Genomic DNA, 9,482 nt, shown 5'->3' with positions numbered 1-9,482 from the left:
TGGAGAGGGTTGGTGTTGCGCTGCCTTTTCGGTTTTCTCGCGGCAACTACAAGTGCCACAAATATGCAACACTTGTAGCAAAAAAATTGGGCAGCTGTAAATTTCTTTTGACGCAAAATAGAGATAGGACATTTGCTAGAGCTGTTTTTGTTCGTCTCAAAGTGCCTTAAATGATACCTCCTCCGATCCAAAACAAGTGTCATGGTTTTAGTTTAAATTTAAACTCAAACCACGACACTTATGTCATGGTTTCGTGGTTTTAGTTCAAATTTGAACTAAAACCACGATATTTATTTTGGATAGAGGGAGTACTTTTTTAGGCACCACCACTATTTTGGGGCATCTGTTGGTGATGCTCTAAACACACTAGTAGTATAGGGCATGTTTGGTTCACTACTGCAAAAATGATTAGCAGTGTCGGACACAAAAGTTCAATACAGCCTAGAAACTGATACAAAAAAGACATCCTAGAAAACAATAATATCTCACTTTCTAAGTGGGATGTTTCGATTAGGATTCATTTTTGCACCAGCTTTTCAAAGAATTCGGGAGTAGGATTACTAAGATTTGAAGTCTCACAAGTAGCTATCGAACTATTCCATTGGAGCGAAACCGCTACGTGTTAGGGATGGAGAATGTTGCTCTTCGGACAAATGTCGGTCATCCGACTTCGATTGTCTTGTCCATATTCTTAGAAAATCAAACATAGATATACATATACAATGTTTGACTTACAATCCTTGAGTCGGGATGAGCGACATTTGTTGATGCGAACCCAAATAATAATAATTAGTCCCTTTAAGGTTCATCAAGTTTACCGAGGATCATCAATGTTGATGTAACCGTACAACGATAAATACCACATAAATTAATAAGCAGTAGCTCCAATAAATTAAATAGTACAAGCTACTATCATAGTTTCGACATCTCTACTAGCTACACTGCGACTCGAAGTGCAATTGCCACTCAATTACGATTTTGGTGTTAATCACAATACGATTTGCGAGAACTAATGTCGGTTGTCAAGTTTATCTCATGACATTGTCTTCTCTGTTGTGCCTACGAACATCAGTAGCCCCGTCGGTGCAAAAAGGAAAAAAAGACGGTGTTCTTCGGCGTCTCGGAAATTTTTTCAGTTTCTTTTTGAGTCCTAGGAACATCCTTACTATTAAGAGGACTTGCTGCGATTTCGGAGCTGTGGAACCCAAAACTTTCCAGTACACTTTTCTCCCATCCGGTTTGTTTTTGTCGGAAGAGGAAGTCATCGAAAACGTGCACCCATCCAGTGGACCGGGTTCGTGGAGGCACCAAAGAGGGTGGTGGACACTTCGACCTTGTCCGGTCCTGTGGGGCCCCAGGGTCACCCGAGAGGCGGTGGCCGGCCTTGGCCTAGACCGGGTGCCTGAGGCCCAAGGGCCCGAGTGTTCGGGGTCACCCGCACCACTCTGCCCCCCGGGTGTCTGGCCCTCTCTGCGCTGCTGCTCCTGTTTTGTCCAGGCGCCCGTGGGGTACGAGTGCCTGGGGTTGCAACTGTGCAACTGTCACTTTTCCCATGGGGGTATAAATACCCCCTTCTTCCTCTTAACCCTAATCTATGCCTAAGCTTTGCTCTACCATTCCCAAACATAAAACATCTTGAGAACTCCTTGCCCAACCACCCAAACTCCACAATACCTTGGGGATAGGAGGAGATTCACCCAATCTACACTTCCACCAAACCGTTTTGCTTCCCGGGCTTCTACATCAACATCAACTTGTTACTCTTGGGTGTTTGGACACCCTAGACGGAATAGGTCACCGCGGAGCCATGCTACTTGTGAGCTGCGTTGGGAATTCCCCGAAGAGGAAATGATGATGCAATACAGTATAGATAATTATTTCCCTTAGTTAAGAACCAAGATTATCAATCCAGTAGGAGAACCACGCAACGCCTCATTAGCAGTACCTACACACAAAATAACAAATACTTGTACCCAACGCAAACAAGGGGTTGTCAATCCTTGGTGGTTAATTGCAAGGATCAAATCTCGTAGTGATAGATAGATAAAAAAACACAAAATAAAATAAAGTAAATAAAATTGTAGCAAGGTATTTTTGGATTTTAATATATGATAAAAATAGATCTGAGGGCCATAGTTTTGACTAGAGGCTTCTCTCTTGAAAATAGCATACGGTGGGTAAATAAATTATTGTTGGGCAATTGATAGAAAAGCGAATAAACATGATGATATCCAAGGAAATGATCATGTATATAGGCATCACATCCGAGACAAGTAGACCATCTCCTACCTGCATCTACTACAATTACTCAACACATCGACCGCTATCCAGGATGCATCTAGAGTATTAAGTTCATAAAGAACGGTGCAACGCCTTAAGCAAGATGACATGATGTAGACAAAGTAAACTCAAGCAACATGAATAAACCCCATCATTTTACCCTTAATGGCAACAATACAAATGCATGCCTTGTCCCCTCCTATCATTGGGATATAGATCACCGCAAGATTGAACCCATCACAAAGCATCTCTCGCATTACAAGATAAATCAATCTAGTTGGCCAAACCAAATTGATATATCGGAGAGAACTACAACGTTATAATAATCATGCATAAAATAGTTCGGAGAAGACTCAAATAATATTCATGGATAATATGATCACAAACTCATAATTCATCTGATCCCAACAAACACACTGCACAAAGATTACATCGAATAGATCTCCAAGAACATCAAGGAGAACATTGTATTGAAGATCAAAGAGAGAGAAGAAGCCATCTAGCTACTAGCTATGGACTCGTAGGTCAGTGGTAAACTACTCACAAATCATCGGAGGGGCAACAAGGTTGATGTAGAAGCCCTCCGTGATCAATTCCCTCTCCGGCAGAGTGCCGAAAAAGACCTCCAGATGGGATCTCGCGAGAACAGAAACTTGCGGTGGCAGAAAAAAGTGTTTTGGGTGGCTCTTTGTTGGTTTCCCAATTTTATAGAATTTATAGAGGCGGAATTAGGTCAAACGTAGCAAAGGTGGGCCCACGAGGCACCAGGGCGCGCCTACCCCCCTTGACGCGCCCGGGTGGCTCATGGCCACTTCCTTCGGCTTCTGACTTCCTCCCAAAGCTTCTAGTGTCTCTTATGTCCAGAAAAAATCATCAAAATGTTTCGTGCCATTTAGACTTCGTTTGGTACTGATTTACTGGAAAACCAAAAATAGTCAAAAAAACACCAATTGGCACTTGGCACTAAGTTAATAGGTTAGTCCCAAAAAATGATATATAATTGCATATAGAGCATCCAAGATTGATATTATAATAGCATGGAACAGTAAAAAAATACATACGTTGGAGATGTATCAAGCCACATTCCATTGTGGTGAAGCTTTGTGGTGGTGTTGGAGCCTCAAATTAAGTTGTGGAGAGAACCCCAACCTTGTTTGTAAAGGTCCCAATTGTCGCCTTCAATGGCACGACTAGTGGATTCACGACACCTTGCATTGTGCGAGGGTGTAGAATAAGGTGGTCCGAGGGACACTTGGGGAGCATTGTTCCTCCACACCTCTCCAATGAAGACGTACCTCCCCCAAAGGAGGGAACTTCGGCAACACACCCTCGTCTCCATCGAGTTCACTTGTGACTATTTCAGTCATTTACTTTGTGCTTGTTATTACCTTGTCATATAGGTTGTCCACCTAGTTGCATATCTAGACAATCTTATTAAATTTTTAGCCTAAATTTGTCAAAAGAGTTAAAATTTTGTTAGTCGCCTATTCACCCCCTTTAGTCGACCATACCGATCCATTCAGCGACAAAACTAATTTGTTGGGACCCAAGATCTAAGGCACATAGATTTAGCTGAACAAACCATATAAGTACACGAGTCCTCATGCATAGTACATACCGGATGCCACCTTTACCTTAGTCAGGACCGTTTGCGTCTTGTGGCTCGAACTTATATAGTTTGTAAGGTACATTTCATATAGACACCGAGTCCTCGCGCACAGTTCACACCGCCACCACCTTACCTTTGCTAGACCGTTTGCGCCTTTTGGCTCACTTATATGAATCTATCGCTAGCAACTATATGACAATGAACCCGACTCGACATAAAAAGTTATAAACCAAGGTGGCTCAGTGATACGTCTCCAACGTATCTATAATTTTTATTGTATGCTGTTATATTATCATTCTTGGATGTTTTACAGTCATTATAGCAACTTTATATCATTTTTTGGACTAACCTATTGACATAGTGCCCAGTGCCAGTTGCTGTGTTTTGCTTGTTTTTAGTTTGCAGAAAATCAATACCAAATAGACTCCAAACGCAGCGAAACTTTTTGGAGATTCCTTCTAGAGCAGAAGACACAAGATGGGCCAAAGAAGTACCGGAGGGGTGCCCCGAGGGAGGCACAACCCACCTGGGCGCGTGTGGGGGCCCAGGCGTGTCCTGGTGGGTTGTTCCCACCTCGGTGGCCTCCCGCACCGCCTCTTTGCTCTATAAATACCCCAAAAATCCAAAACCCTAGGGGAGTCGACAAAACACAATTCCAGCCGCCGCAAGTTCCAGAAACCACAAATCCAATCTAGACACCATCACAGATGGGTTCATCATCCTCATTGGTGCCTCTCCGATGATGCGTGGGTAGTTCATTGTAGATCTTCGGGTCCGTAGTTAGTAGCTAGATGGCTTCCTCTCTCTCTCTCTCTCTCTTGATTCTCAACACAATGGTCTATTGTAGATCGATTTGATGTAACTCTTTTCGCGGTGTGTTTATTGGGATCCGATGAACTTTGAGTTTATGATCAGATCTATTTTATCCATGAAAGTTATTTGAGTTTTGATCTCTTATATGCATGATTGCTTATAGCCTCGTATTTCTTCTTCGAATCTTCGGTTTAGTTAGGCCAACTAGATCGATTGTTCTTGCCATGGGAGGAGGGTGCTTTGTGATGGGTTCGATCCTACGGTGCTCAATCCTAGTGACAAAAGGCACTACTAGGGAAAAGCCTAGCAGTAACGCTGGTTTTGGGCATAGCAGTAGTGCGGGGGACCGCGCTACTGCTATGACGCTACATCTAAAGGTTAGCAGTAGCATTGGTTTAACCGCGCTACTGCTATAGCTACTTAGTAGTAGCGCGTCTTGCAGCAAGCGCTACTGGTAATTACTAGTAGCGCGCCTCTCTTCCCGCACTACTACTATTATTCCGTATTCTATTTCTTTTTTATTTTATGTCGTATTCATACACAATTATGCAAGTTTTCATACAGTAGCACTTTAGAGATTGTTTTTACATCATAATGAGTTATTAAATCATTGGGTGAAAGAACCATGGATTAGTTTCAAGTGGATGGATCCTAAGTGACCAAGTCATGGATTATCACGATAATCCATGACTTGGTCACTTAGGATCCATCCACTTGAAACTAATCCGCAGTTCCTTCACCCAATGATATAATAGGATGATAGTATTCGAACACCATTGGTTCGAAACACATAATCGATCCTAAGTGACCAATGGCCGAGAGGTAAAGATTCATATATAGGATGATAGTATTCGGACACCGGAAGTGTTCCGGGGGTACCGGGTACGTATGTGGTCACTGAAAGGGGTTCTGGGAAACCCCCGACAAACCATATGGGCCTAATGGGCCAAGAGAGGGACATAACAGCCCCTGAGGGGCTGGTGCGCCCCCTATAGGCCGACTAGGAGAAGGAAAGGAAGGGAAGGGAGAAGGAAAGGGGAGGATTCGGCCTCCCCCTTTCCTTCCCCTCCGCCCTCTCTTTCCTTCCCCCTTCCGACACTTATGGAAGGGGGGAGGCCAACTTGTGGGAGGTGCCCAAGTAGGATTACTCCTACTTGGGGCGCCCCTTGCTGCCCCTCTCCCTCTCCCACCTATATATATGTGGGGAGGGCACTGCTAGAATACACAACATTGATTCCTAGCCATGTGCGGCGCCCCCCTCCACGGATTATGCCTCCGGTCATATTCACATATTGCTTATGCGAAGCCCTGCGCGGATTACTTCACCATCACCATCACCACGGCGCCGTGCTGACGTAACTCTCCCTTGACACTTTGCTGGATCAAGAGTTCGAGGGACGTCATCGAGCTGAACATGTGCAGAACTCGGAAGTGTCGTATGTTCGGTGCTTGATCGGTCGTAACGAGAAGAAGTTCAACTACATCAACCACGTTATCAAACGCTTCCACTTTCGGTGGACACACTCTCCCCTTCTCGTTGCTATGCATCTCCTAGATAGATCTTGTGTGAGCGTAGGATTTTTTTTGAAATTGCCTGCTACGTTCCCCAACAGTGGCACTCGAGCCAGGTCTATGCGTAGATGATATGGACGAGTAAAACACAAAGAGTTGTGGGCGGTGATCGTCATACTGCTTACCACCAATGTCTTATTTTGATTCGGCGGTATTGTTGGATGAAGCGGCCCAAACCAACCTTACATGACCACGTTCATGAGACCGGTTCCATCGACAGACATGCAACTAGTTTTGCATAAAGGTGGCTAGCAGGTGTCTGTTTCTCCAACTTTACTTGAATCAAATTTGACTGCGGCCGGTCCTTGTTGAAGGTTAAAACAACAAACTTGATATATCACCATTGTGGTTTTGATGCGTAGGTAAGAACGGTTCTTGCTAGAAGCCCGTAGCAGCCACGTAAAGCTTGTAACAACAAAGTAGAGGACGTCTAACGTGTTTTTGCAGGGCATGTTGTGATGTGATATGGTGAAGACATGATGTGATACACGTTATTGTATGAGATGATCATGTTTTGTAAAAGTCACTAGCAACCGACAGGAGCCTTATGGTTGTCTCTTTACTGTATTAAATGCAAACGCCATGTAATTTCTTTACTTTATCACTATGCATTAGCGATAGTTATAGAAGCAATAGTTGGCAAGACGACCACGACGCTACGATGGAGATCAAGGCGTCAAGCCGGTGACGATGGAGATCATGACGGTGCTTTGGAGATGGAGATCAAAGGCACAAGATGATGATGGACATATCATGTCACATATTTTGATTGCATGTGATGTTTATCTTTTATGCATCTTATTTTGCTTAGTACGGCGGATAGCATTATAATATGATCCCTCACTAATATTTCAAGGTATAAGTGTTCTCCCTAAGTATGCACCGTTGTGACAGTTCGTCATGCTAAGACACCACGTGATGATCGTGTGTGATAGGCTCTACATTCACATACAACGGGTGCAAGATAGTTTTGCACATGCGGAATACTCGGGTTAAACTTGACGAGCCTAGCATGTACACACATGGCCTAGAACACTAGAGACCGAAAGGTCGAACGTGAATCATATAGTAGATATGATCAACATAGAGATGCTCACCATTGATGACTACTCCATCTCACATGATGATCGGACATGGATTAATTGATTTGGATCACGTAATCATTTAGATGACTCGAGGGATGTCTATCCAAGTGGGAGTTCTTAAGTAATATGATTAATTGAACTTAATTTATCATGAACTTAGTCCTGATAGTATTTGCATATCTATGTTGTAGATCAATAGCTCGCATTGTAGCACCCCTATATTTTTTGATATGTTTCTAGAGAAAACTAAGTTGAAAGATGATAGTAGCAATGATACAGACTGGGTCCGTGATCTGAGGATTATCCTTGTTGCTGCACAGAAGAATTATGTCCTTGATGCACCGCTAGGTGATAGACCTATTGCAGGAGCAAATGCAAACGTTATGAACGTTTGACAAGCTCGATATGATGCCTACTTGATAGTTTAGTGCACCATGCTTTACGGCTTAGAACCTGGACTTCAAAAACGTTTTGAACACCACGGAGCATATAAGATGTTCCAAGAGTTGAAACTGGTATTTCAGACTCATGCCCATGTTGAGAGGTATGAGACCTCTCACAAGTACTTTGCCTATAAGATGGAGGAGAATGGCTCAGCCAGTGAGCATGTACTCAGAATGTCTGAGTAGTACAATCGCTTGAATCAAGTGGGAGTTAATTGCTACCTCTTGAGCACTGCGTTGGTTTTCCCTTGAAGAGGAAAGGGTGATGCAGTAAAGTAGCGTAAGTATTTTCCTCAGTTTTTGAGAACCAAGGTATCAATCCAGTAGGAGATCACACTCAAGTCCCACGCACCTACACAAAAATAAGAACCTCGCAACCAACGTGATAAAAGGGGTTGTCAAGCCCTTCTCGGTCACTTACGAGAGTGAGATCTGATAGATATGATAAGAAAATATTTTTGGTATTTTTATGATAAAGAGAAATAAAGATGCAAAGTAAAATAAACGGCAAAGGAAATAACTAAGTATTGGAGGATTAATACGATGAAAGATAGACCCGGGGGCCATAGGTTTCACTAGTGGCTTCTCTCAAGAGCATAAGTATTACGGTGGGTAAACGAATTACTGTCGAGTAATTGATAGAATTGAGATAGTTATGAGAATATCTAGGTATGATCATGTATATAGGCATCACGTCCGAGACAAGTAGACCGACTCCTGCCTGCATCTACTACTATTACTCCACACATCGACCGCTATCCAACATGCATCTAGAGTATTAAGTTCAAGAGAACGGAGTAATGCTTTAAGGAAGATGACATGATGTAGAGGGATAAACTCATGCAATATGATATAAACCCCATCTTTTTAATCTCGATGGCAACAATACAATACGTATCGGTTCCCTTTCTGTCACTGGGATCGAACACCACAAGATTGAACCCAAAGCTAAGCACTTCTCCCATTGCAAGAAAGATCAATCTAGTAGGCCAAACCAAACTGATAATTCAAAGAGACTTGCAAAGATAAACCAATCATACATAAAAGAATTCAGAGGATAATCAAATATTGTTCATAGATAATCTAGATCATAAACCCACAATTCATCGGATCTCAACAAACACACCTTAAAAGAAGATTACATCGAATACATCTCCAAGAAAATCGAGGAGAACTTTGTATTGAGATCCAAAGAGAGAGAAGAAGCCATCTAGCTAATAACTATGGACCCGTAGGTCTGAAGTAAACTACTCACACATCATCGGAGAGGCCATGGAGTTGATGTAGAGGCCCTCCATGATCAATGCCCCCTCCAGTGGAGCTCCGGAAAAGGCCCCGAAATGGTATCTCTCGAATACAGAAGGTTGCGGCGGTGGAATTAGGTTTTTGTGGCGCTCTTGGATGTTTGGGGGCACGTGGATATATATAGGAGGAAGAAGTACGTCGGTGGAGCAACGGAGGGCCCACGAGGGTGGAGGGCGCGCCCACGGGGGGTAGGCGCGCCCCCTGCCTCGTGCCTTCCTCCCTTGTTTCTTGACGGCCACTCCAAGTCTCCTGGATCACGTTGGTTGAGAAAATCATGTTCCCGAAGGTTTCATTCCGTTTGGACTCCGTTTGATATTCCTTTTCTTTGAAACCCTAAAATAGGCAAAAAACAACAATTTGGGCTGAGCCTTCGAT

Source organism: Triticum aestivum, chromosome 4A (genome assembly GCF_018294505.1).
Source record: "Triticum aestivum cultivar Chinese Spring chromosome 4A, IWGSC CS RefSeq v2.1, whole genome shotgun sequence".
NCBI lineage: Eukaryota > Viridiplantae > Streptophyta > Magnoliopsida > Poales > Poaceae > Triticum > Triticum aestivum.
The sequence above is the reverse complement of the archived record's forward strand: the minus strand, read 5'-3'. Positions refer to the sequence as shown.